The sequence below is a fragment of the Pithys albifrons genome, chromosome 8, assembly GCF_047495875.1.
Source record: "Pithys albifrons albifrons isolate INPA30051 chromosome 8, PitAlb_v1, whole genome shotgun sequence".
NCBI lineage: Eukaryota > Metazoa > Chordata > Aves > Passeriformes > Thamnophilidae > Pithys > Pithys albifrons.
Window position 1 is genome coordinate 316262 of NC_092465.1, and position 26127 is coordinate 342388.

The following is a 26127-nucleotide window of genomic DNA, read 5'->3' on the forward strand; positions in this document are numbered from 1 at the left end:
CAGCTCTGCCCGTGCCTACCCTGCCCGTGCCCTGCTCTGCCTGTGCCCACCCTGCCCTGCCCGTGCCCACCCTGCCCTGCCCGCCCTGCCCTGCCCGCCCTGCCCTGCCCGTGCCCACCCTGCCCTGCCCTGCCCTGCCCGTGCCCGCCCTGCCCTGCCCGTGCCCACCCTGCTCTGCCCTGCCCTGTCCGTGCCCGCCCTGCCCGTGCCCGGCACCGAGGGAGGGTCGCGCCGTCCGCGGCACTGCGGGAGCGCGCGGTGACGTCACGGGCCCCCCGACCCCCGCCGGGCCCGCGGGCTCGGGGCAGCCCCGCGCGCCCCCGCCCCCTGCGCGCGCCCCCCGCCCCCTGCGCGCGCCCCCGCCCCCTGCGCGCGCCCCCGCCCCCTGCGCGCGCCCCCGCCCCCTGCGCGCGCCCCCGCGCGCGGCTCCGGGGAGCGCCGGGAAGGGCCGGCCCGGCGCGCGCCGCCCGCACCGCACCGGACCCCACCGGGAGAGCGAGACACGGAGGGAGCGGCGCAGCCTCGCCCAGGTGAGCCGCGGTGCGTGAGCCGCGGGCCGTGTCCTGCTGCGCCGGGGTCCGAGCCCGAGCCCGAGCCCGAGGCCGGCAGCGCCCGCCGCGTCCCTGCGGTGCGATCGCCCCTTTGTTGTGAGGGCCGAGCGCGGGGCCCGGCCCGGGCAGGCTGCGGGCGGGGGTTGGCGGGAGGGCGAGTCCCGGGGAAGGGCTGGGCCGGGCCGGGCCGGGCCGGGGTGTGTGTGCGCGCGACGGCCACGTCCCGAGCGATTCTAAACTTTACTCGTGGCCGCACGGCTTTGCCTCGGCCGCCCGCAGGCTCCGGGGCGGCTGCCGCGGCACCGGGCGGCCTTTTGTGTGGCGCGGAGCGGTGCGGGCGCTCCACTCCCCGCGGCCGGCGCTGTCGGGCCGGCCCGGCGTTGAGCGGGCGCGGAGCGGTGCGGGGCGCTCGGCGGGGCCGCGGCCGGAGGGAGCACGCGTTGCCCACCCGGCCCCGCTCAGCCCCCGCGCAGCCGGCGGGCCGTGCGCACCTCTCCGCGCCTCCTCCCTCCCTCCCTCCCTCGCGCCGGTGCGGGGCATGGTGCGGGTGCGGGGCCGGAGCAGGGGCCGCTCCGCGCTCCCGGCTCGCTGCGGGGCCCGCCGCGCGCGGCTTTGTGCGTGTCCCGGCCTTGTGAAGACAAACAAGCAGCTGCAGCGCTGGGCCGGGTTGTTGAAATTTATCCCTTTGTGTATATTACAATATCCTCCATTTTTCTGCCCTCTAAACAACGAGCCTTTCGCCATCTTGGGCAAATTTTTATTCCAAAGTCTGCCCGTCTCTTTTAGGAGGGAACGAGTAGAACTTGAAAGCCCTTTTGATAAGCCTCAAAGTTTAGGAAATGTTACAGGGACAGACAGTGACGTCATGTAAAGTTTAAGGGGATTTTTTTTCCATGACTCTGCTTTCCCCCGGAATTCCTTATCTAATGTGTTGCAAACTGCACTTTAAAGAGAAAGATTCCTAGTTGAGGGTGCACGTACAGGGGACATTGTGAATGTGCTTCTTTATCTCGTGTCTGGTTTTGTAACAGGGAAATAATCCTGCTTTTGAGTTATTCCCCCCTCCTCCTTTTCTTTTTTTTTCCCTGTCCTTAGTATTTAATACGTAATGATTAACTGTTTGATTGTTTAAATAAACGTTCTAAAGTGCTTACGTTAAATAACGTAATATCTGTAGATTTTCATTGGTTTTAATTAAGAAAAGGAGCAATCTAATATGAAGTTTACGTGAAACGTTTGATACAGGATCTTCCCTGAGAAATAAACGGTGTTTCTTTGGCACAAGGAACATGGAAATACAGAGGTCCCTTTTTAAATGACAGATTAAAGGGACATACTCGGAAGGAACAAACTTATTAAGCTATATTATTAAAAGGTTCCATCTGGAAAGTACCTATAAATATTACATGTAGTTTGGGTTATGTTTAATGTGAGTGGCTAAGCGTGGTTACTGCGCTAAACTTAGGGAAAAAAGCAGCCCCACCACAACCTCCCACCCAAAAACCAACAACAAAACTCTTACCCTCCGACTACACATTTTGTATCAGCTGTTCTGAAAAGGAAAACAATAAAAGATACTGTTGATTTACTTATAAATTGCAGTTTTTTTAAACTCATTGAAGTTTTTCGGGTCACATGATATGACTTGGTGAAACGGGCACTTTATAAGGAATAGCTGTTGTAGGTAAAGTTCTGTTTTCCTTTCTATGCTTGTCTGACTTGCTGCATATTTAGTCACACTATCGAGAACATGAACCTGTATGTAACTTGCATTTTCTTTGTCTTCAGGGTTGGGAAAACATTGACAAAAATTAACATAGAAAGTAATAGGAATAGCTGTTTGTACAGCAAGACTTTTCTTCTATCCAAGTCAGTACTGAACGATGTACTTACAGCATCCTTAGAGTTATGTTGGAACAAATGTCAGATATTAGTTATTTTATTTTTCTTTCTTAAATGCATCAGAAAGTGTGGTTGGATTCAGTATTAGCCAGCTTTGTGACTCCTGGGTAATTTAAAATGTTTAAATTGTTGAAAGCACGTACAGCAGGTGATTGTGGATTACAAATGCAGCAAAGGTCTAGAAGATTGGATGGATAATAAATGATGAGCAACAGAGTGTTAGCAATTTTAGAAAATGGTAGTATAGCTTTGACATCACATAAAAAACTGCATACACGTTTTTGTCAAAATGCTGCAAAATCAATAAACTACATTAATATTAAGAAAATGGTATCCCAAGGAGTTTTTGTAAAGTGTATGTAGAGGAAGCATTAGGAATTGTTAAGGGGTTTTCAATGTTCAAGAAATGTTAATGTTCACTTCAAGCAGGGGATTTGTTTAATAAGAGATGATACCAATTCCTTGTAAGCAGTGGAGTATTCATATCAGATTGTGATGATGTTCTTCATAAACAACTCTCTGGAGAATAAAAAATGTTTCTTCAGGGGATCAGGTAATGTTTCCTTTTCATTCCTGACCCCAGATCTGTCCCGGATGGCACAAAATAAGGTTTTGTGACTATTGTATACTGAAAATAAGCTGGCCTTGTGGCACTGTGTCCTGGTTCCAGCCAAGACAGGGGTAATGTTTGCAGTAGCCAGGAGGGAGTGTGGCCAGGCCCCAGAGGGTATTCCAGCCCACCTCACGTGGGTGCCGAAAGTGGGTGGAAAGGGAGTCTGTTGCTGGGAGAAGAGGGTCCTTCCAGGTCGGAGTAGCTTGGTGGAGGGAAAGAGAGTGATCAGGAATTGTTGTTTCTATGTGAATCATTAATTTCACATACCCTCTATCAGTATTGTTGCTGTTACTGTTCATTTTCTTATCTCATTGCTGTTTCCAGTATATTGTTCTTATTTCAACCCATGATCTTTTTGTGCCTCCAGTTCTCCTCCCCATCCTGTGGGGAAGGGGGAGGCAGGGAAGGAGGGAGTGAGTGGCACAGTTTCATCGAGAGCACTAAACTGGGGAATGCCATGCCTAAACCATGACAGACTGATATTTCTCATCCAGATTATTTTTTTAAAACTTAATTCCGCTGCACTGGGTTCCTTACAGTTCAGTGTTCCCACAAAAAGGAATTCTTTCTAAGATTTGTCCATGTAGGTTATTGTAGGTTGTCAATACCATTGTAAAATGTTTTGAGTAGTGTTAGAGGAAAGGTAACTAAATATATGCTTTGTACCTTTTGGTAAGAAAAACTTGATTTTCTTTAACATGTAATACAGTGCTTTGTGTTTTCCAAAGATAAACAAGCAATATTTTTATATTGTGGAGGGAACAGGCATTGGTTGACCACTGTAGTATATTTCTTTAATCCTTATACTGCTAAGAAGAAAGTGCTACAAGACTGAGTTTTTCTGTCTTTATGAGGGTCACTGAAAATGCCAATAAGAAGGTAGTGAAAGTCTTTCTTTCTAGGTCCTGTTGCCCTTCCTTGTGTTTTCTTTGTCTGCATGTTTATTATAGAACTGCAGTGTAAAGGAGCAGATGTTTTGCAAAACATCCTGATGTGTTGCTTTTTCTTATGGGAGTGTATAACTGTTCCTTCTGATGCATCGCCTTGACAGCTGGTTGGTGTGGTGGAACTGCTCTGAAGCCCTTGGTGGTGGCACTGAATTGGAACAGAATGGTCCTCCCAGCCTGAACTGCAGTTGGGAACGTCTCTGCTGCTACTTTTCTGTTGCTCTTTAAAACGTGCAGTATCACAGTTGATGACAAAAAGAAGTTTGTGTTCACTGTCTCATATCCTGACTGCTTTTAGTTTCGTAATTTTATTATGATGGCATGTTTGGGAATTAGAAATCTTGGCAGTTGGGATGTACAACCAACAGTGCAGTTTGCCACCCCCCAGCCCTGACAGGTGAAGGACTTGACGGTGTGGAGGCGTGTCCAGGTTACTGCGCTGTGATCCACCTGGCAGACCCTAATACAGGCATCTTTAACTAAAACTAAGCAATGGTAGGGGGCTTTTTTTGTTTCTTTTTTTAATCAGCAAACCATTCTAAATAATTACGTAAGAGTGCTGCTTAGTGTTTGCATCACTTGGGTAATTTGGCCCAATGCAGAATCCCAAAGTCTACCAGTTTTGTCCAAGTGTGGTTCAGCGTCTGAGTTAATTTTGTTTTATTGCAGTGCATTCAATAAATTATGTCATACCACATTATCCACTAGTTTGTGATTGTAAATTGCCACCAGAAGCTGGTAGCAAAGACATCAGTGATTTTTGTGATTGATAGTTTACAACATTCTGAGTGTGGACAAAATGTAGTATGTGTTGGTCAGTGTCTGGTAAAGAAACTGGAAGTTTATGCTGAGGAACATGATGCACTAAACAGAATGTAGGTACAGATGATCTTCCCACTGCATCACAGAAGGAAATGAAATATGCTTTTTGTAACTAACATCTATGCTTTAAAAATTCTTGTTATACTACATTTTTACTTCAAAGCTATTTTTATTGTGTTCTTTCTGTGTAGTGTTAGAAAGAAGGTGCATCTTTAAGTGAGTGCTGGGCATTTGGAGTTCCTCCTTGTTTAGTCTTTACAGATGAAAAGCAGAAACAAGGAAATTGTATCAGTAAGATTAAAGTAGGTGCTCCCCCCCTCCATTTTTTGCCTGCTTATTTAAAACAAACAAAACTCAGAAGAAACAACAAACAAATCAATAAGGAGTCACCAGAAGATTAGAGTGAGGAAAATAGTAAGTTCACCTTAATTTTTGAATTTGTTTCTTAGTACTTTTATGAAGGTAAAACTGTACAAGATTCATGATTACAAAGGACTCTAATGCATGGAAGGGTTTAGTCTCTTACCAACATGCAAGAAGTTGGTAGTAGAGGCAGAGAAGAGAGCTGCCTTCACTGAGTTTAGTCTGTAGTGTGCTGGGTAGTTGTTTCCTGGAAAACAAATATGTGGTTTGTTACTCCGCAGAGTGATGCCCCTGGGGTGGGCAAGCTGAGTGCACACAGGCATTAGAAGAAGTTGGGACCATGTGTTGGTTCCGTTCACTCTGCAGAAGAGCCAGGCAAGATACAGTACTTTGCTGTTACTTTGTTTCTTAATTTTATAATTTTAAGTGGAAAAAAAGGTATGTAGGATGTATAATTCAGTTAGCACACAGTTTCACATGAGCTGTCTGAAGTTCTTGTTTAGTGTTTTAGCTCTTTACTGTCCTAAATTTACATTATGTCCTGAGTTATTCCTTAAACAGAAAAAAATAACTATACTTTTTAAGTCTCATCCTTAAGTTCCTTTGAGATTTAAATGGAAATAACCCCCCCGAAACAATGTAGTAATTTTGTGGTATCATTTGGATTTTTGTTTTTTTGGGGGAGAGGGAGGAGAAGTTGTGATTTATTTTATTGTGATACTATCATTTCATGAGTCCACCAGCTGAAAGAAACAGTCTGGAGTGTGAAAAAGTCTTACACTTGTTTCAGCTTTTTAATGATAGAAATAGGAAAGGAGGATACAGGAGTTTTCCCTGCTCAGTTTAACAGAATTAATTCATGCATTTGACAGAATTCTCAATACCAGTTTCTTCTCTTTTTATGTGAATGTCATTCAGTTCGTTGGATAAAAGAAATATCAAAGAAGGTATACATTTTTAAAACTTACCTAGTGACAGATGATCTCTCAAACAGCCTCTGAGAGAAAGAATTGGGCTGGGCTTCTCAGTGTCCAGATGATGCCCGTTGCCTTCAGCCTGAATTCTCTGCCATTACCTTGCTACTCACACCCTTCGGGGCCTCCTGAATGTCTTGTTTTCTGTGTGCAAAGGACATAAGACTCTTTTCACTTGATGTAGGTCAGGCATTGTAAAGGGCTGAATGGGTTAAGCCTTGGTAGTTTGCAAAAAGAGGTTGCAGAGGTTTTTCTAGCCCCTGAGGGAGGAATCACCCAAAACTTTTAAATTCAAACTACTCAAAATGTAAAGACACAGTCTGAAAAATTGGTTTACCTGATGGACTGTTTACATTAGTAATGGTCCCACTGAAATCAGTGGCACTGCTGAGTATAAAGACTTGTCTGGGTAGTGTTTGCAGTGTAAAGCCTTGCAAAGACAGTAGGTTTAGAAATAATGCAGGGACTGTCAAATAATGCTCTTGTCTTTTTGGAGCCTCACACAGGACTTAGTTCTGCTCTGGGAGTGTTGGAAAGGATAATGAAGAATTGTAATTTTTGAATCACACATTGCCAGTGTGTTCTTGTAAATTACAGGAAGTGTAAGCTAGATTTTCTTTAGAGTATTTAAATCCAGAAATTTAAAGCCACAAAGTAATCTGCCTAACTGTTCTTGAGCTTGAATCTCAGTTGTGAGACTATTGAATGAGAAACTAAAACCTTAAAATCTTCTAGAGAGTTTTTTTTTCTTCACTTTGAGTATGTAGGTAATTTTTTTTTGATTATGATCCTATTTATTAATTGATTTCTGTTAATGAATTAGTGTTTTTCTAACACTGAAAGATTCTTTAATAAATAATGCATTTCATTTTACCAGATACTTATTTTAGAAGAATAGTGTGTACTATCCAAGTATAATCAGCAAAATAACCCCACAACCCCCTTCTCAGACCTCAGTCTTTCTACAACAGAAAACCAGTTTGACAAAAATTATTGCAGTGGTCCATCAGATAAAGAGAAACATAATTGTGTGGATTTTGCCTCATTTTATGTTCTTGCACTTTCCCACAAGCGTGTGCTCACTAATCAAAGACACTGCACTCCTGCTGAGGGCAGAGAGGTTCATCGAATGGCAGCCAGTTTGGGGGAAAGCAGAGTGTACCGAGGCTCTTAATGTGCCAGGACGTGAATAAATCGGAGGTCTTTGTATGCAAACCCTGCAGGTTAATCCTGTGTAATTCAGTGTCCTGTCTCTGTTTTTATGGCTGGTGTTGGTCAGTGTTTGCAGCAAGCCTTCAGCAGGCTGGGCAGACTGGCTGGCTGGGCTGAGGGCTGGGGTGTGCTGGGCTGTATCCCTGAGCCATGGCAGGGAAGGTCCAGAGACTGTGCCAGCCTTGCTGCTGGACTGAGGGCTGAGCTGTATCCCTGAGCCATGGCAGGGAAGGTCCAGAGACTGTGCCAGCCTTGCTGCTGGACTGAGGGCTGAGCTGTATCCCTGAGCCATGGCAGGGAAGGTCCAGAGACTGTGCCAGCCTTGCTGCTGGACTGAGGGCTGAGCTGTATCCCTGAGCCATGGCAGGGAAGGTCCAGAGACCGTGCCAGCCTTGCTGCTGGACTGAGGGCTGAGCTGTATCCCTGAGCCATGGCAGGGAAGGTCCAGAGACTGTGCCAGCCTTGCTGCTGGACTGAGGGCTGAGCTGTATCCCTGAGCCATGGCAGGGAAGGTCCAGAGACCGTGCCAGCCTTGCTGCTGGACTGAGGGCTGAGCTGTATCCCTGAGCCATGGCAGGGAAGGTCCACACTGACAGCCCTTCTGTGCTAATGCACTTGGGGCATGGAATGCCCAGAGTCTGGGGCTGTGCGTTCTGTTGTTACTGCCATTTGTATCCTTAACAGACCTAACATGTGGAACAAATAGGAACAAACAAAAAAAAAACCCTACTGTGATGTCCCTGTAGAAATAGTGCTGGGATTTGGCTTTAACACAAATTGGTTGCGTATTCATAATTTAAGAACAGCTGGTTACAGTAAGCGCAGTCGTTTGCAAGCTATTCTAAACCATTCTGCTCACACATGGAGACTTTGCTGGAGCTTTTTTTATTGATCTACCTGCATTTGAAATCTGGTCCACTGGAGCCACAGAGACCCTTCATTTTAGCTGTGCTTGCATCATAGAACAACCTCCGTATTAAATATTTAACTAAATGCTGAATAAAATGTGAAACGGAGTGCTTTGAAGAAACAAAGCAGAGGGGTGACCAGTGGCATACATCTTAGACAGAAAATCTTGTTATGTAAAGCAGCCTAACAAAGTGCCATCAGCCAAGCTCTGTAGTCCTTGTTAGATTTACTCAGCGATACCTTGCTGACACTGTGCTGGCTGAAAGTTGTGCTTTCCATGCATTGCATGCCCAAGGCTTTTGGAGAATAACCCAGTAGAATAAAATGTGATTGTAGTACACAAAGTAAAGGTGTAGTAAAATTAGTAATAAACACAGCCTTGTTGAGTGTCACACGGAGAAAATAATGGATGTGTTAGAAATAACTGCATTCTCACATAGGTAGGCTTATCTGTCATAATTTGAGAAGTACATACTTAGAAATATTAGTTAGTAATACATGTAAGCTGTGATGGAAAGTTGATTCTTCTCCCTCTTCCTCATTCTGTTTTGCTTTTCCAAGTTAGAAATTAAGTGAGGTATTTTACATGAAGGTTATGCACTTAGTCTGATAACTTTTTTGTATTTTTGTTCGCCCTGGTGATGAGAACTTTTATAAGGAGAAATATACTTTCAACTATAAAAATCAGTTTTCCTAACATCCTTAGTTTGCTGTAGGAATGAAAGTGAGCCCAATATGCCCACTCTCCACGTATCTTTTGATCCAGTATGTTGTAAGTTACTAACTTGCTACTAACTGATAACCTCTGATGTAAATATAAAGTGTTGCTGAGGAAAGTTATAAATAAATTGTTACTTCATATGTATGTACAAGAAAATGGGAAGCCATTAAGGAAGGTTTCTTACTCTGTTAGATAAAAATATCAAGCATGTCTGAAAGAGTCAAGTTTTTCAAGCTTTATGAGTTGATTTAATAAAAGATATTATCACTCCCTATAGCTGTGGTTTTTTCTAAGTAGTTACAGCTATTGGAAAAAGATAAACCATAAAAAAATGCAAACTAGTATTTTTCCATTGCATCTCTGATCATTTTTCATCCTTGGAGCTGCCTTAAGCAACTCACTGCTTCTTTTCAATGCTGATGCAAGAGCTAGATCAGAGGTAATAGTTCAGACTACAACTGTGTGGTCGAGGAGAAGAGTGAGGCACAAGAGTGGTCCATAGATCATTTGGGGCCCCAACCTCTACTGGAGTGGTAATGCCAGAAACAATTTCTTCGTAGCACAATTGTAGGGGCTTTCAAAGAAGCAAGGAGAATTCCTAGGGTTTTTTACTTACCAAGTCTAATACGAGAAACAGTTGAGAGTCTCATTTTGGCTCTTTCATTGAAATTACCTTACTCAGGGTTCTAAAGATGGTGAAAGGTCTGCAGGGGCCATGTGAGGGGTGGCTGAAGTTGCTTGGTTTGTTCAACTGCAGGAGACTGAGGGGACACTCACTGGGGTCTGCAGCTTCCCCCGAGGGGCAGTGGAGGGGCAGCTCTGCTCTCCATGACCAGTGCCAAGACCTGAGGGAATGGCTGGAGCTGTGTCAGTGCAGTTTAGGCTGGATATTAGGAAAAAGTTCTTCCCCCAGAGGATGGTTAGTTACTGGAACAGGCTCCCCAAGGCAGTGTTTGTGGGCCCAAGGCTGCCAGACCTCAAGGAGTGTTTGGGTAATGCTCTCAGGGATGTGGTAGGATTGTTGGGGACCAGGAGTTGGACTGGATGGTCCTTGTGGGTCCCTTCGAGCTCAGGAGGGTCTGTCATTTGAAATGGATACACATCCACCCTCCTCTTAGTGATCACGGACACTCGGACAACAGCAGGCAGTGACTGATTTTTTTTCCACCATATTGTGAACATAAACCATATAAAAAAGCTACTGTCTCAAAGAAAGTTGAGTTCACAAGTCTTGACTAAAGGCAATGAAAGATTGTGGATTATTGAAAAAAATCACAGCAATATATTCCAAAAATCAGTGTCTTTCTGGCTGCTTGGTAGAGAGAGCACTTGAATTGAGCCATACCTTTAATGCAGTGGAGAAGGATTCGGAGGGCAGGGTGGTTTAGGCAACGGGTGAATAAGTGAACACAAAATAGGGATGTCCCATTTTGATGGCATACTAGAGGCCTTCTGTTTGGCATTTGTTTTCCTCACACTTAGAGGAGCTAAGCATGTAAACTTGTTTTGCAGAATCTTAGCCTTAAGTCAGTCAGTGACTGGTCTCTTTTTTCAGTAGTACCATTAACAGTGTTTTAATACCTTTTGTAATTTTTTCTTTAATAATAATGTGCACTTTTTCTCATCAGAAATGACTTATTATATTTCAACAATCTCATTTCATTAACCGGTAACTTCGTTACTATGAAAAATGTTTACCCTACTTATACTGAATCATAGTAGTCAGAAGAATGTAGGCTGTAAAAATTTAGGGTGTTTTTTCTGGACAGGTTCCAAGTTTGAGCATTTCTCGTTTTGTTTTTTAAAGATAAATACCTCTTCTAGACCCAATTGTCAGAGAAAGAAGGGAACTGTTACATGTAGCTGTTAGTCCAATGAATATAACACTGTTTTGCACTTGAAAGTTTGGCTTTGGTGCACATACACTATTTACATTGTGGTTCTTAACGATGTGAGGTACCATCCCAATGAAAAAGCTATCTATGATGCATAGAATAGCATTAGTTAAAAATATGAAACACACTTGCTATACTGATTCTGCATATTGTAGATTTTTAACAGTCCTTAATTAGCAATTGTCATGGATCCAGAGCTTGTTAGCCATGGAGCTGCAGATTAAATTTGCAGATTAAATGTGTACAACATTTCATTTTGAATAGAGATTGAACTCAAATGCTGTTTATGAAATGGAAAAAGTCATTTCTCATAAAACTCAACTGCTGCTATAATGCTTTTGGTTATTCCCAGTTACCCAGGAGGTTCCTTTGTGGCTCTTTCCCTCTCAGTACCTGTTGTCAACACTGGTGATATTTTATGACAGTGCTGTGCCTGCTCACCTGTCTGGCCACGTGCGTGTCCATTCCATGCAGTTACTTTTGTTTGCCATTTCTTTGCAGCCATAGCTGAAAGCAGGCTAGACATTCGACAGGCAGGTTCTGCAGTTTGTGAACATTAATCCCTGTATTGAAGACGCACAGATTAGCCCTACCCGCTGAGGAAGGGCTAGGCCAGTAGGAGCGTTGTTTCAGCCCTGCCCCGAGCAGCTCTCCAGCTCCTCACTGTATGTGCACTGCCCAGCAGGTGTATCCACTGCCAGCACTGCTCTTGCCAAGGGAGCTGTTGTACTGGGCTTGTATTTCCTGGAGGGGATCTGGTTTATGGCAGCAGGAGAGGCAGAGGACCATCATAAGAACGGTGCTCACAGGAGTGTTCAAAAGTAGCAGGCGTGTAAGGAAATATGTAGTGAAAACCTTTTATGTGGTGCCTTCTACATGTTTTCTGTGTACAGGAGAATATGGATACTAAAGTTTACTTTTTTGGTTCCAGATTTTGTTTTTAGAATAAATTCAGTATGATTTCAGTTAGAAAACGTTGGTCACTTATGAGTAACATGACTAGAATGATGTTCACAGCTGTGACTGTGCACAGTGAGTAACCCAGTCCTTTCTGTTGGTCCTATCACCTTAGAACCATTCCTGTGTGTGCTTTTAGTTCTTACTGAGGGTGCAGATAGGCCTGCACAAGTCATGCTGATTTGTTGTCTTTCCAGTATTACATGAAAGAACAAACATCTGCATTGATGTGTGAAATGAAAACTTGCCTGTATGGAATCCATACACATAATAATACAGTTTTCCAGTGCTTTCATTTTAGTTGATGGTTTTCCAGAGGCAGAGTCTGTGTGTGTAACAGCCCCTGCGAAATGGAGAGCTCACAGACAGCTGGCTGCCCTTTCATCAGTAAAAGCAGGACTTGCCATTTTGTGTAGTCAAATGTGAGTGAAAACCATAAGGTTTAAAAAGTATAGTCATAGCTATTTTTTAATGGCAGTGAAGTCTCCACCTGCCCCCCCAGTGCCATGGAACACAGTGATGGGGTGGATCATACCTGAGTCACTCCGTCCTGTAAACTGGAAGCCAGACCAGCGAGAGTCAGACTTGCTGCATAAATGGCTGCTTTTATTGTAATATAAATCACATTGGTTCATGCATGTGCCAGGAATTCTGTTGATGTTAGAATAAAAGTAATTATATTATTGCTTAAAAAAGGTTTCAATATGTTTTGATTCATCAAACAGAAGTCAGGTGCCATTAGACCAGTATCAATTTAACCAATTTTAAACAGCAAAAGCGTAAGACTACAATTTCTATGGAATTTGAAGAGAAGCTTAGTTTCTTAAAACATGTATTTGTTTCTTTTTAATCTTTTTAATAATGGAATATTTTTACATGTAGCAACCAGTGCAATAATCATAAAGCGTGTCTTTTAAAGTATATGGGCTCAGGATGATTAATTTTCAACTTGCCTGTTGCTTGCTTTCCTGCTTATTTTTAATGAGCCATAATGAAACAGTCAGAGGTCACGTGACTAGGTCTCTGTAGATGCCAAACTGAAAGCAAGTGTCTTAAGTTTTAGAACAAATTTATATCTTGACAGTCTTTCCTTTTAAATAAATGTAGTGTGCTAAAAAAACCCCTCAAACTATTCCATAGTGGATAATTACTAATTGGCTTTAGTGTTTTTTTGTTTGAGATACTTAGATACCAGTTGATACTTAGGGCAATATTTAAAAAGGGCTTAGCGTTTCCATTGATGTTCTTGATAGATGTGCTTTGAATTCTATTAGTAGCAGAGTTAATTAGTGCTAAGCAGCAGTGGAAGTTTCATTCTCTAGCCTTTAAGAAATCAAAAGACAAGGATTTTCTACTAAGAAACTCTTGGCACTTCAGGTGGCTTCTGGCCTCTTGGCACCCGTGCCCTGCAGTGCTCCCTTGCGTTCAGGTTTTAGTGCCCTTTCTTTATTTTCTCATTCAGTCACTGGGCAATCAACTTCCTTCTACAGATTCTTAAGTTACCCTGTCAAAACTGTGTTCTTATCCTGAACCTGAAAGCTCACAGAGCAGAAGAAAGAACTTGCAAGGTTATTTTGCTCTGAAAGAGCTGGGAAGCAGAAGAAAAAGAATCTGAAGTACAAATAATAGATCTTTAATAGGTACTGATTAATAAAGTCTTCAGGTTTGCTGTAATCCTTGCTGCTGTTCATTTACTGTCATTGTTAGAAGCCCAGTACAGTGTCTAGTACATTGCTTTTGTAGTAGAATGTTGCTGGGATAATGAATGTAGTGTATATGAATGGTTTGAATTAAAACATGTATGACTACCACTAGCTCCTTATTTTAGACTCTCTGTTTTCTGTGTGTCAAACTTACAGGTGTTTTTTGTTTCTTTTTGTTTTTTCCCCCTTCTCATATGTGGCCAAGATTTACACCATAGTTTCAGCAAAACTGAGGGAGTATAGAAAAACTCTGGCACTCCTGGCAGCAGAGTCCATCACTCATACCTAATTCTCAATTTTATTTTAGACTAGTAAGATTGCTGACTTGCTTTATCCATTCAACTTCCAGGTATGTCTTGTAGACTATTGTTTTGGTGCCACAACACTATCTCAGTGTTTTTGTTCATTAATACCATGGAACTGTGTTTTTCAGTAATGGAGAAACATCTGTATGCAAATTCTCTTTCTTTGAACTGTTATAATGCTTTATGCCAGAAGAATTATCATAATTGGTAGGTTGTTGCCATAATTCATTATGGCATTTCACTGCTTGAAGTACATGTTGAGGGATGGGGTGAGATTTGTAGAGTTCTGTGTGTGGTGCTGAGCTCCTCAGTGTGGAAGAAATGGAGCTACGGAATAGTGTCCAAAAATGGCCATTAGGATGTTGAAGGGACTTGGGGCATCTGTCCTGTGGAGAAAGGCTGAGGGAGCTTGAACTCTTCCTTCCAGGTGAGAGAAGGTTCAGGAGAGTCCCCTCAGTGCCTACAAATACCCGAAGAGAAGGTGCAAAGGGGACGGAGCTGGCTCTTTCCATGGTGCCCAGTGACAGCACAGGAGCCCCAGGCAGGGGGGGACACGGGGGGCTCTGTGGCGTGTGCTCTGGGATGGCCCTGCTCGAGCAGGGAGGTGGGACCAGGTGATCTGTGGTCACATCCAACCTGACCTGTTCCGGGAGGTTTCCCCAAACACCAGGAGACTCTTCTTGACTGTGAGAGGACTGAGTGCTGACATGGCTTGCCCTGAGATGTTGCGGAGTCTTCAGCCCTGGAGGTGCTCAGAGCTGTCTGGATGCAGTCCTGGGCAGCTGTTTTGAGGCACTGCTTGAGCAGAGGGTTGGACAGGATGACCTCCCTTTCAGTCTCAACCACTCTGGGATTCTGTGTCACTTGTCGTATATTTTAGGATGTTTTGGTGAGCTGTTTAAACTTAGTTTGGGTTGAAATGACACTAGGAGAGCATGCAGAGTCAAATTTTGACCAGAAAAGTAGAAGGTTGCTCCAGTCTTAAAATCAACAAACTCTAAAATTCTGAGGTCTTTAGGATTCACTGGAATAACATGCATGTGTTTTAAAAATACAAGGTACCCAGTGCGATCTTCAACAAGATAACTTCTTGTTGTTCTGTAATTTCTTAGTTTATACTCTTTGGACATTTAATGCACAATGTCCTGAGACAGGAGGACTTGATAAAAGTGTGCCTGAAGGAAATCGACAAATATGGCAAGTACAAAATGGCTTTTTTTGTGCTGCTGTTATATCATGTTAGAAGAGAATGTTGACACAGATGGTTTTAGTAACTTCATGATAAACAGTGTGAATACAGCGAATCCTGAGCATTGTAGGTTTAACTTCTGTTCTTTTTATTGCTTTTCCTCAGAATAATAAAAATGGGGTATATTAAACTTTTATTATAAGCTTAGTAGGAAGTTCTTCAATTCTGTCTTTGATGGATTATTGCATATATTTACCAAGTTCTATCTTAGCGAAAACCTGGAGAGAAATTGTTTTTTTCTTTTACTAAAATTTGCTCCTTTGTTTTTCCCCCAAAACAGAACAATTGCTTCCATTCCAATTTATCTGTGCAAACCCCAAATATGTGACATTCATGTCTGTAGCTCCATTCTGTCAACTACAGTTCATGTGCTGCCAGGGAGCAGCAGAACTGTTCTATTCCAGATTTTTGTGCGGTCATCTCTGTTGCGGTACCTGCTTTGTCTTTCAGCTTCAGGGAAGGGAACTTTCTGTAGCAAGGGACGGAATAGACTTCACCCACTGGTGTGGATTATTTGCTTTTTTCAGGTAACATGTTTGTACTCACCAGGTGATACGATAAATCAGCTCTCTGTGCCTGTTAGATGGCTCATGTCATGTCTCGATGGTTTAGGGATAAACAAATGAAGATGTCCATTAGTACTGCTGGGGTTGTGTCATACAGGCTTTGTTATTGCCATTGATGTGATTATTTGCACATTGACCAATCTGAAGCCTTTTATTGTTCCTGGAGAGTAATATACTGTTTTAATTTGATAAAATTTGTTCACTAGTTTAATCTTTTATAGTTGTAATTCCACCTTTTAATAACATTTCTGCAAATATGAAGACTTAATGGGTAATATATAAACATACTGTGATTTTTAAAACTAAGAAGATCTGTGTTTCCCTTTGATCTTTGCAGTGCTCAAGTTTGCTTACCCACTGCAGGGCCTTCTTTTGGTAAGGCTGTAAACTTCAGAAATTTAACAAATATTAAAAAAACAAACAAAACACCCAACAGAACCCTGCTTGTAATAACAAAGCCCATTTTTACATAATTTGTGGTTGTTTGGAAAAGTAATGCTGCCTTCACTATACATGTAGCTAAGAAACATACTGTCTGATTCATTATCTTGGAATTTCCACTGTGATTATTAAACGCAGTCAGAGCAACGTTCCGACCTAAGTGCAGTAGTGATGTAAACTAACAAAGTGTACTGCAAGATTTTTAATTCAAAGAAAATATTTTACTAAACACTGTTAAACAAAAATGAAGATACAGTGAGGTATGGTGTATTTTTTTTTCACAGCTTCTTTAATGTCCTTCAGTGTTGTGCTGGTTCTGTTGGCGGTGTTTGGGTTTGGCATCTCCCTGGAGTGAGATCCGAGTCTGAGCCTTCCCTGGGGGAGTGTGAAAGCACAGACTGTGGCTCTCCAGCGCGGAAGGTGAGAGCAGCATTGGGAGATACGGCAGAGGGAATGTGCTGCTGCTGTCTAAGGACCGTGGGCTGAGTGAAATGAGTGTTACTCTGGCCTGTTTGGTGTGACAGATGCCAGCTCAGGAGCCTGTGGTTGTTGTCTTGGGAAAACTAAGTGTTGGCCCTACTGAAGAGTGTGTGCATTGTAGAGTTGTATTATATTGACTTGATTTGTGAATTAATGGCAACTGTTGATCTCTGTGAGCAGAACATTGCAGTGCATAAAAGTGTTAGACATGTGCATAAAAATACGGATACCTCGGGCAAGAGTGAATTAGAATGATGGTGGATTGTTGTTGTTCCTTAGCAGATATTTATGGGTGAAAGCTGTTTCCATTGCTAAAATGTTCTTACTGTTAAATCTGTTCTTGTCTTTTTCTGATGTGCCTGTAAAATATATGTCATGATATGTAGTAAATAGTGTGATCTTAGCATTATCTAAGATTGGTTTTACTGGAAGTCATTTTGGTTTTGGGTTCCAGTAGTCCTCTGCCAAATAAGCTTTCAAATACATTGCTCAGGATTATTTTCCCCTACATTTTAATTTGTGATATCTGTTTTATGAAAATACGTTATGTCCTACCTGCTTCAGGTCATGTGATTTCTTGTGGATTTGTTCTGAAAAACTAATTTTTGTATGTATTGCTCATTGAGAGAATAATTACAAGTAAATGTAAACAGTATCCGTGTTTCTGCCTCAGAAATGCTGTTTCTGCATTAGGTCTAAAGTAACTCCTCAGTGTCACACTATATGGGTGGTCTTTTTCTCCCATGGTATCTTGGGCTGTAAATGCCAGGTGATTGGTAGGAGAGGTTTAGGTGGGATATTGGGCAGGAACTCCTGGCTGGGAGGGTGGGCAGGCCCTGGCACAGGTTGGACAGAGCAGCTGTGGCTGCCCCATCCCTGGGAGTGCCCAAGGCCAGGTTGGACAGGGCTTGGAGCACCCTGGGCTGGTGGAAGGTGTCCCTATATATATACAAACATATATATACATACTTTTTTGAATTTATTTTTACAAGTTGCATTAATTGGTATTCTTGACAGGCAGGGCAATGTTTCTGTCACTGATGTGGAAATACACAAATAGGAGATGTGATGCAAAGGATGTTTAAATGTAGCTGTGCTTGATAACCAGTTAATTTCCAGTCTCATTTGGTTGATGAAGTGCTTTAGCTTGTGGCTGGTAATTGCTTCTGTTAGAGCAGATACAAGGTGGTTTTGTCACATCAGAGCTCCCCAAATTTCAAAGTTTTGGAGAACCTTTGTTAAGGACCTGGGAATAAGATCTTTACATGGGAAGAATTATCTTTTGCTTACAGTTTTCTGAGTAGGACTCTTGATATTAGCTTGTGTAGTAGATAAAGTCATGAATCAGGCCTATATTTCACACCTCATTTAAGCCTATGTTACCAGATTTCAGTGCTGGACGACTTACTGACATTTCAGTGTGTCTCAGCTCTGTTGGCTGTGTGAGTAACCACATGCCCAGTAAAGGTGCCTGTGTCGGTGGTGAAAATTTGCAACATATCAAAGAACTTCAAATTATTTGTATTCATCATCGTTGTAGTCACTTAATTCCTATACCCTTCCCCCCATTTTTGTTGCCTTGCATTTTTGTTCCTAATTTGAAAAACAAACAAAAAAAAGACCTTTTCGACTTTCTAATGGGTTTGGTTTTTTATGTTCTTCCCCTTGACTGATTTTTTTCATCCTTGTTTTCTCTCTTTTCCCACCATATTTGTATCTGTGTGATTTTTTCTTTCTTTAGTACTGTCCAGGTTCTCTGAGTCACCTAAAATGCAGTGAAGTTTTGTTTGTGACTGGGATTTCTGGGTACTGGGGCACTGTGCAGAACAACTCCTGGGTGTTTCTGGCAGCTGCAGGAGTGCTGCAGTCCTGTCCTGCTGCTCCCTTCTGCTTTTCAAGAGCTCACAGCATTGCAGGGCAAACACCACACTCTCAACGTCAGTCTTCAAACAGACCATCAAGTCCCTCCAGTGCAGTAATTCTCACTTTATCTTGTTGTTCTGACCAAAATGGATGTTAAAGGATGAAATGGAACTTCCTTTGCTAGAAGAAAAATTTCTTTTCACATTTTTCTTTTCCGCTGCTGGCAGTGACAGGAAGGGGAGCAGTTTTGACTGACAGTGTTCCTTTCTTCACTTTATACTGGCACGATAAGAGTTGTTAATCAACATGTACCCTCTTGTTAGTGAATAGCCTTGGCATAATTCTGGTTTCTCAAATGTGTGGGAGTGACACACAGGGAGGTTACGTAGGATGGCCCCACTTTTTAGTCATAAGTGTGCTTGCTAATCCCTGTGCGTGCTGAGTCAGAGAAGAATTCTGTCTGGAGAATGTGGGAATGATGAAAACTAATTAAGTGATGCAGAAACCTGTCACCACCCTTGGGCAAGCTTTGCCAAAAGATAATTTTTTCACAAGTTTTGAATCTTGATCAAAATAGCTCACCATGATGTAGCCCTTGTCATAGCTGATGTCATTGCTTTCAGCCACCACCGAGGTGTAGGTCCTGGTGTGGAAGGTTCATGGCAAAGGTGTGTCTGATGTGCTGATGGAGCTGGACAGTCCCTGCAGCTTTTGTTTCTTCCAAAGGGATTGTTTTTCTTGGTAGCTGAGTGTAGGAATCTTACCTTGTCAACCTGCACAAACTGGTCAACAATGTGAATAAACCCCCGTATCTCAGTGTTCTTAACTTTCTTACTTTTTAACTTGAATTCTATTTTAGGAAGAGGATAATGATTCTGCAAAAGTGGCATGTTTTGCAGACACACTTTACCTGAAGAATGCAAAAAGGACTTACAAGTTGAATTATTTTTTTAATACTACTGAACTAAAGATCTGTTTGCTGTGCTTTTGTGGGCTGTTGCACTGAAAGACATAAGCACAAAGGAGAATCTTCTGTGTTCTTCATAGACTGAATATAGAGATTTTCAGCATTTGGAAGTCAAATAATGTGTAATTGCTTTGTTACGAGAACTAGTAATATTTTAAAAATATTTGAAAATAGTCAAACAAATTTAAATTAATTTAATTTAAATTAATGGAGAGTTAAAGAAAGATGATGGTTCAGAGGAGAATAAGGACTCTGTCTAGAGGGTATTTACTTCATGTTATAATACAGTTTTGTGGCAGGAGAGGTTTAGGTTGGATATTAGGAACAATTTATTCCTAGAAGGGCTGTCCAGCCCTGGCACAGCTGCTCAGGGCAGTGGTGGAGTCCCCATCTGTCAGAGACTGAAACGGTTAATGATTTATGCATTCTAAGAGACTTCGCAGGCTTTTGAGTTTTGCTTTACACCCGTGATGGGCAGTTGTGCCCATCCCTTCCTCCGGTGCTACAGGTGTGCAGCCTGAAGAGGCGAGAAGAGCCGCTGCCCTGCCCTGTGGGGGTTCGCAGCCCGGCTGGCGATGGTGCTTCATGGAAAACAACCCCCTGACTCGGAGGGAGGTGCAGAGGGCATGCTGAGGGTGTAAAAATGGACTGGTAACTTTGGGCATTTGGGTTCTGTTCTTCACCCCCCCGCCTGCAGGACTGCTGAGATGCAACGCTGGATCCCTGGGCGGTGACTGTGTAACCTTTCCATTCTCACCTTCTCTCATCTCTTCTTTTTCCCTGCTGTTCTGGACCCTTCTCCTGTCTTTCTTCCCCCTATGCATCTTTTCCCCCCCACTAAGGTTATTTTCTATGTCACACTATATGGAATTGTCAAAATAAACACCGATTATATAGTGTCTTTTCACTTTAATCCACCCCAAAGGGAATGATTAAAAACAAACTCGGTTACCCCCGTCCCCTTCCCAGGAGCGGGTCGTGACACCATCCCTGGGAGGATTTCAAAGCCCTGTGGATGTGGCACTTGGGGACATGGTTAGTGGTAGCCTTGGCATTGCTGGGCCTTTTCCAACCCAAATGACTCCATGGCAGTGGATCTCTGTGCACAGGAACCGAATATGGGACAAGTCTGCAGCTGCACAGGAAAGTTCCTTGGATTAAGGGATGCAGTGGCCCTGTGGGCCAGAGCCCCAGGCATCTTGGGGCCCGTTCATTATTGCTGCCTGCAGTGCTCTGGCACTGGCCAAGTCCTGCATTTCCTCTGCAACAGAGGGGCTCAGTGTGCCCACTGAGGGGTCAGGTGCTGCCCTACCCAAGAGCTGCTGTGGCTCCTGCTCTCACAAAGCAGTGCCACCTTCTCACTGAAGGTGTGGCCTCTCGCTCTTAGGAGGTTTGTCATAAAAAGGGACAACTCCCATTTTCTGCTGCTCAGAAGATGATTTCGTAGTACAATGAAACTGAATTAACATTTCTTCATTCTGTTTGCACAACGTTAAAATGTGGGTAAAGTTAAAATGTGGGCAAAGGCCTTCGTTTTCTGCCACTTCCAGAATTTCGTCCAATGAGGCTGAAGAGTGGTTGGTGTTTTGAGGACTGACAAAGTAATAGTGTGGAAAACCAGGGCAATTTGCATGAATAGGAGTTATGCTTGTGTTTCTCCTTTCAAATACCCAATGGCGTGAGGAATGTACAATTGCCAATGAGTGGAAGAAGCAAGAAGATCTTGAAGAAATGAGACTGAGCAGAACTTGATAAAATTGAAGAGGTTTCAGTATGTGGTTTTTTTGGTGGATGCCCATTTCCCACCCCCTCCCAGTTTCACTATTCCTGTTCAGAAGGTGCAGCAGAAGCTGTCAAGATCTTCTCCAGTGACGGGTTCTGCAGGACAGCAGGGGAGCGTGTGACAGCTCTGTCTCCATGGGCAGTACTGGGATGAGTGGCTGAGGGGAACGTGCCATCTCTGCGTGGGAAACCTTCTGTGCAGTGGCTCTGATGGTTCTCCTCCATCATCGCTGCATTGCCAGTGTCCTGAAAAGGCCTCGGCTGCAATAGAGCGGGTTTCTCTTTTGTACCGTAAGCATTGTTCATACTCAGGAAATGTGAAATAAAATAGGTGAGAACAGACACTAGGATTCTGAGGGAAATTTGGAGACTTACGGAAGGGTTTGGAAGAGCTGAAGCTGGTTTAATTCAGCAAAATTAAAAGCTGAGAGCTTGCATACTCCTGCCCCGTGGGCCACAAATTCCAAAGAAAATGATGTAAAGAACAGAGAAATTGTAGAATTCAAACTAGTAGGGCTAAGCTGATGAAGAACGGTTTTAGGCTGAAAACCTGAGGAATATAAAGATTGGAGAAGGAAACCAAATTGAAGATGGCATTTGATCCATTATGAGGAGGATTGTGTGGTGTGGAATAGGAAGGAAGGAAATTTGATCGAGGAGTTAGTTTTTGGTAGTGTGCTGTTCCCATTAGTTCTTCAAAGGAAATAGAAATATTTAAAAAAATAATTCTAAAAATGCGTGGGGTTCTTTTTAATCAGATTACTTTTCTAAAACTGTATTTTAGGGCCATGACGTCTCTTTTCCTTTTGACTATTCCAGTAGAGGGGATTTTCAAGAAGAATGTCATGTGTTAGTCTTTAATAGGTATTAATGACTTTACTGCTAAGCCTTTTAAAACTATCAAAAATGGCATATCTGGTCTGATATAGAGAAACTTGCTTCAGTTTTACTTTGGCAAGTTGTAGGGTACAAGGGCGCCCATTTTATCGAATGTTCTTTCTATAAGGTTTTCAAGAACTGCTGGCTGCAGATGTTAATAGAAGTATGAAATAGTTTGAGCAAGTTCCCTAATCTCACTTTTTCAGTCTTTTATAAATGCCATAACTCTCTTGCTGTCCTGTCACAGTCAAATTCTGGAGCAGACAAGTGCTGAGTTAGTAATGACAGCCAGGGAGGCCTCTGTTCTTTCACTCTGTCCTTGCAGTATAACTCAAAAGGGCACCAAGTTAGTTTTTAAAAGATGGGCACATCCTGTGTACTGTTTGTGTCAGGGAAAGAGGCAAATCGTAGTTCAAGAAAGAAAAGGCCTTCCCTCACAGCTTATGAAAATGGTGCAGGTTTTGCTGCATTCTGCAGTGCTTTCAGACACTCAGTTTTGCTTTAACTGGGAAGGTGCCGTTGCCAGAATGGAAACCAGTTATTCTAGTCTTGCTTTAAAACCCATCTTGCAAAGTGATAACAATAACAAAGGTGAGAATTCCCGCCAGCCTGTCTTCCCACTGGAGTCAGACCTCAATTAGCTCCATTTATGTGCTAATACTAAGCAAAGGAAGCTTCCTTTTTCTTTACTGGGTACACAATGAGGAAATAATACAGGAAAACCTGATTAGGTTACATCAATGTTGCATAGTTAGTAATGAAATTTGAAAATAAACAATAAAATCACTTTTGTACACACTAACTGTCTCATTCTTCCATTGACTAAGTTTTCTGTTCTTTCTGTTATTTTAAATATTCAACTTCCACCTGTCTCCATTGGGTGTGAAAAACTGGCTGTTTCTGGCCTTTTATTCTCAAGTTGCATTAGGAATTTGTGTTTGAGGATACTTTGTTTTTTACTTGGTAGTAATTGCTTCTAAAAACAAATTTAAAAATAAACCAGAAAAATGCTTTCCTGTTGGGCTTTAATGGAATAACTGTGAGTACTAAATGGAAGAAAAAACTAGTTTCAAGGACTTATCTTCTTGTTCAATTAAATAGTAAATCCTGAGCTTTCCATGTGTGTGTATGTGCAGTTATGTCAAGGAAGAGAATATTTAGTCTGAAACAATATTCTTGGTCCCTTAAGGTAGTTTTTCTTCTACTGGCTAGAGAAGTTGGTGTTATATAACTTCCTCAAGTTCGTGCCAAATCATACCCTCCCTGTTGAGGTCTAGCTTAGTTTGGCACTTGGGGCACCTGTTCACTGGGTGCTTTGGATGCTGGGCCAAAACCAGTCTGTGGTTTTGGGCACCTGGTTTTAAAACTGTTAACCTGTTTCTGCTTGCAGTCATGGCATCTTTTGTATTCCGTGTCTTAAGTCCCTATTCCAGTTTCTTGGGGAGACTTTGTTTACAATTTGTTGTGCTTCTAGTAAAGTTGCAGAGACTTTTCCGAGTCCTGGCCCTTTCCATGTACTAAGGATAAAAAAGGAGACTTTTCTTTCCTCCCAGTCTTCCCTTGTCCTAGAGTTGTTCCCCGTGGGAAGCGAGCAGGCTCTTTGCCGGTGTGGTTGGTCCGAGGGTGCCTTTCCCTTCTCTCTGAGCGGGATCCCAGGCTGAGGGCTGGAGCTGTGCAGGTCCCTGCCTGTCTCAGGGCCTGGTTATCGTTCTGGGGCGTGCAGGCAGAACTTCAGAGCTCTTTGCACTGTCCTCAGCTCTACTGAGCCTCTAACCTTTGCACCAAGGTGCAGCTTTTGGGGACTGTTCAGTGCCTTCAGGACTGATTCCAGAGCCCAGACTCAGCAGGGCCACAGGAATAGATTAGCCAGAAGTGGAGTGTGCAGAATTTCAACAGAGAGTGGGTACTTGAGATTTCAGCTTCAGATAACTCAGGGAACACCATGTTTTCAACTTAGAAACTAAGAAATACAACTTTGTTTTCTGCTTTCTGGCGGACAGGTGAGGGCTCTAGTCGGCCAATAGGATGGTTGAGAGTGTAGCAAAATACATAATTTTTAAAGTTTTTCCTCTGTCTAATGAATTGCTTCCACTTTTTAAATTGTGTAATTACTGTGTAGTGTTGTCTTCCATCTCTTCTATCTTCCTGTTTTGGTTCTAGTAGGTTGAGGTTTTTGATGTTGTCAAAGTATGGCAGTGGGGGAGAGAAGGGGAATACTCATGTCAAGATTTCTGCGTGGGAGAAAGGTTGATGCTGTTGCCACTGACTGTTGAGAGGAAATTTGTTCCTGGCTGTCCTTTGTCAAGGGAGAAAAATACCCATTGTTTTCCTGGCAGGCCTGGGAGTGCGGCTGGACATTGTTTGCCGTGACAAACAAAAAAGCAGTTGGTTTTAATGCCCACACATTTACAGGTTGTAATTTAAGATTAAATTAAAAAACCCTGGCTGTTGTTGATGCAACTGCCTGCCTAGATTTAAATTGTTACTTCACTCGCCTGACTTTGTAAGAGAAGTTGCTGCTCCAGCAGATGACTGAAGTTTTGTTTGTGCAAATTTACTAATGTGATTTTTTGACTGTGCCATGGTGAGATAGGAGAACTTCCTGCTTCCATCAGTGTGATGCTTTAGAAAAAAATCTAGTGTGAAAATGCCCAATTTTCTGCCCATTTGTTTTCTAAAAACTCTGAAATGCCATTTTATTAACATTTTTGATACATAGGCAATTACACATATTTGCTTAATTAAAATTGTCAGTGTAGCTCAAGAGAGCTCTCTGAGCTTTGTAGAATAACTACATGTTGAAGGCTATGGAAGATATTTTTAAAATATCAAACTCTAAAATTTCACTGAATTTTAGGAAGTATTAGGATTTCTACTACTTTAGCAAGTAACATTTTCCTGAAGTGGCTGTTCTCTGTGTCCTATACAGTCTGTGTGAACTGTGAGTTTAGAAAAACTTCATGTACCCAGGGAAAAAAGTCTGGGACATAAACAATCCAAACAAGTGTTCAAAATTACTTTCAGTTTTAAATGTTCAGTGAAATATGTGATTTTGTACTGACACAGACACGCTTCTGAATTCGTACAGCATGAGGAGAACTTGAAATCCTCATGCTGGAGAGCATCTCTAATGGAATGAAACTCTGGTTCTACTAGAACAAAATGGGAGAATTTTCATTGAATTTTGGGAGGCCAGAATTTTTTCTTTCCTGCCATTTTAACAGAAAGATTTCTTTGGTTTACTGTGTACGTCAAAGGGGAACACATCGCACCATCTCATTCACAATTTAGTAAGAGGAGCATGGGGATGTGTATTTAAACTGCTGGTTGCAAACAAACCAAGTGTGATTATGTAACAGTTGGCTTCAGCTGTTGTTGAAATGGCTTCGTATCTGGCAGTGGGAAAAAAAGAGTTTTCACTATGCTGGAAATGCTTCACATACTTTTTTTTGAGAATTTTTACTGTTCTTTCTGATGTGTCTTTTGTCCTTGTAAAAGTGACTTGATGACTCAGCCGATCATTAATTGTTTTCTGTTTTCAGGTTGCAAACCAGCAATGTCCTAGAACTGACCACGCTCCTCACGGTAAGTGAGCTGCAGCAAAAAGCACTCTGAGAGTTTTCTGGGAGGGATGGGTCATACAGGGAAAAGGACAGTGTTACCTACTGCATAGCTTAGTGCTACAATCTGCATCCAGGTCCTGGTTCCAGCCAGACGTTCAGCACAGCATTAACTAAAATTTACAGAGTTTTAGTCCATCAGTGCAATTACGTTTGTGGCTTTGGGTTTAACTATTGAGTAGGACTTCAGCAATTCATGTCCACAGTACTGTTGTCATTCTCTGGATTACCTTGCCTGTAGGCTTGAAATATAATAGAATGTAATTTTAGTGTATACTGTTAGTAGTTTTGGTGTCTGATGTTACACAATTTAGGGAATATTTAAAACTAATTGAGAGTTTGCGCTGAGATTTTGGATTCCAAAGTCAGTTTTTGTGGCTTTGAAAAGCATTTTGTGTAGTCAGAG

At 42.6% G+C, this 26127-nt stretch overlaps 1 protein-coding gene across 11 annotated transcripts in view; it reads left to right on the forward strand.

Moving 5' to 3' along the window:
• The first annotated feature begins 420 nt into the window (after nt 1-420).
• The window catches only part of BAZ2B (bromodomain adjacent to zinc finger domain 2B), a 113651-nt gene continuing 87944 nt past the window's right edge, over nt 421-26127 (forward strand). For all 11 annotated transcript variants that reach the window (XM_071562472.1, XM_071562478.1, XM_071562474.1 and 8 more), the window contains exons 1-2: nt 421-530; nt 25644-25686. The gene's annotated coding sequence lies outside the window, so the exon portion shown is untranslated. The remainder of the gene's footprint in view (nt 531-25643; nt 25687-26127) is intronic.